This window comes from Pongo pygmaeus, chromosome 1 (assembly GCF_028885625.2).
Source record: "Pongo pygmaeus isolate AG05252 chromosome 1, NHGRI_mPonPyg2-v2.0_pri, whole genome shotgun sequence".
NCBI lineage: Eukaryota > Metazoa > Chordata > Mammalia > Primates > Hominidae > Pongo > Pongo pygmaeus.
The window spans coordinates 43,291,157-43,293,967 of record NC_072373.2 but is presented as its reverse complement, the minus strand read 5'-3'; the positions used below and the strand labels follow the sequence as shown (position 1 = coordinate 43,293,967).

Sequence of the window (2,811 nt, the reverse complement as noted above, 5' to 3'; positions counted from 1 at the left end):
TAATATATAACTTTTTATATATTATAAAGAATATATAAATGTGTTTCCCTGAGTGCTGTGAACAGCACTGGCAAATTAATTGAGCCAAAAGAGGAGGATATAGGAATCTCAACTTAAAGCCAGTTGGTCAGAAGTTCCAGAGGTCCAGACTTGTGACAGGTATCTGAAGCAGGGGCAGTCTTGGGGACTGTGTGATCTGACACTATCTCCAGGTAGAGAGCATCAGAATGAGTTGAACTGGAGGACACCAAGCTAGCGCGTCTGTAGAATCGACTGCTTGCTTGGTGGTGGCGAGAAACCACCATACATTTGGTCTCAGGAGTCTTTTGTGGTTGTGATGTGAGAGGAGAGTAAAAACAGTTTTTGTTTTTTCCACTCAGTATAAAAGATAAAAATGTATACTCCTGTATAGGACACTTACCATAAATAGAGTTTGCAGGACTCAATGCTGTTCTGGGTGAGTCAGTGAGTGAGTGGTGAGTGAATGTGAAGGGCTAGGACATACTACTGTGGACTTTATAAACACTCTATACTTAGGCTACACTAAATTTATTTTAAAACATATTTTTCCTTAATAAGAAATTAACCTTAGCTTACTGTAAATTTTTTATTTTATAAACTTTTTAATTTTTTAAACTTTTTGACTCTTTTGTAATAACACTTAGCCTAAACAGAAACACATTGTACAGCTGTACAAAAATATTTTCTTTGTTTATATCTTTATTCTATAAGCTTTATTCTATTATCTTAAATTTTTAATTTTTTCTTATTTTTTAAACTTTTTTTTTTTTGTTAAAAACTAGGACACAAAGACACACATTAGCCTAGGCCCACACAGGGTCAGGATCATCAATATCACTGTCTTCCACCTCCACATCTTGTCCCACTCTGAGGTCTTTAGGGACAACACCATGCATGGAGCTGTCATCTCCTATGATTACAATGCCTTCTTCTGGAATACTTCCTGAAGGACCTCCCAGAGGCTGTTTAACAGTTACCTTTTTTTTTTTTTTTTTAATAAGCAGGAATACACTCTAAAACAACAAAATATATAGTAAATACATAAACCAGTAACATGGTCATTTATTATCATTCTCAAGTATTATGTACTGTATATAACTGTATGTGCTAGACTCTTATATGACTGGCAGCAAGTGGGTCTGTTTATACTGGCATCACCATAAACACATAAGTAATGCATTGTGCTAGGACTTTATGACAGCTACAGGGTTATTAGGATACAGGAATTTTTCAGCTCCATGATAATCTTCTGGGACCCCATCATATATGTGGTCCATTTGACCGAAATGTCTTTATGCAGTGCTTGACTATAATCCTGCTTACAGCATTTTGTATCCCAACCATATCCTCAGGTTGATATGCCTGGAGAAATGCCAGTTACACCTGGCCATACCACCCACAGTCTTGGTTCATGTTCTCATCATCACAGTTGCATCAGATGCCTTAATGATCACCCTCCTCTATTTGGGCCAGGGAGCCCTTTGAGAATCCAACAATAACTCTGAACCTCTCCACAGAAGAATCACATGGTCACATAAGCACAAAATTTTACATATAACAGACAACCCTTAAAAGCTGATCTACAGACCCTAGCTCTCATCTTAATCCTTTCTAAATTTTTCTCCACAGTGCTGCCAGGGTGAACTTGAAAAATAAATTTTATTGCATTGTTGGATTTTTATTACCTTCAGGGAAGACTTCAAGCTCCCCAGTAAAGTACATGAGACACCTCCCACATACTGCTCACATTCGTTACCTACCTTTTTACTCCACCATTGCTGCAGCAATGAGCTGATGTGAACCATTTCTTTGGAGAAATGTCTGCTCAGATCCTTTGCCCATTTTTTTTGGTTCCCAAGTTTTATTCAAGAATTCACTCAAAATATTCCAGATAAATAAAATTTATATCCTCATCTTTCTCTTCTTCTTTGTCCTGATTAATTTGGAAATAACGTAATTCGTAACTCTCTTTACTGTTAGCAACTATGCACAACCAATCACATAGATTATGGTTCTTCGAATATTTTTTGGTGAGATATTTCAAATACCTTCTGGAAAAAGGCGCTTCCGGTGTTACGGTGAGCTTGCTCTTGCTCCTTTCAATGGTCACCACTCCTCCACCAAGATTCACAGCTTTTCCATTCACTTTGATCCTCTCTTGCAAAAACTGCTCAAAATTGGTAGCATGGCGGCATCCATGATTCCATCTTCTATGCGGTGGATGCAATCAAGAGTGAACTTCAGAACCTGCTTCTTTTTTGCCCCCTTTCACCACAAGCTTTTTCACAGGCGCCATGGTGGCAGTGGAGGCAGAAAAACCCTTTGCCCATTTTTAAAATTGGGTTATTTGTTCTTCTGCTATTGAGTTGTAAGAGTTCCTTATATATTTTAGATATTAATTCCTTATCAGATATGTGGTTTGCAATTATATTTTCTTAGTCCATAGGTTGCTTTTTAAGTTTGTTGATTGTTTCCTCTGCTGTGCAGAATTTTTTAGTTTAATGTAGTCCCCTTTATTTGTTTTTGTTTTTGTGGCCTGAGCTTCTGATGTGATATTTAAAAAAAAAAAAAATCAGGCCAGGTGCAGTGGCTCACACCTGTAATCTCAGCACTTTGGGAGGCCAAGGCGGGTGGATCATTTGAGGTCAGTAGCTCGAGACCAGCCTGGCCAACATGGTGAAACTCCATCTCTACTAAAAATACAAAAATTAGCCAGGCGTAGTGGCACACACCAGTAGTCCCAGCTACTCGGGAGGCTGAGGCAGGAGAATTGCTTGAACCCAGGAGGCA

General features: G+C 38.3%; 1 pseudogene; it reads right to left on the bottom strand.

Annotated features, from left to right (window-relative positions):
* Positions 1 to 1,894: 1,894 nt before the first annotated feature.
* Positions 1,895 to 2,317, bottom strand: LOC129035518 (large ribosomal subunit protein eL22-like; annotated as a pseudogene).
* Positions 2,318 to 2,811: the final 494 nt, after the last annotated feature.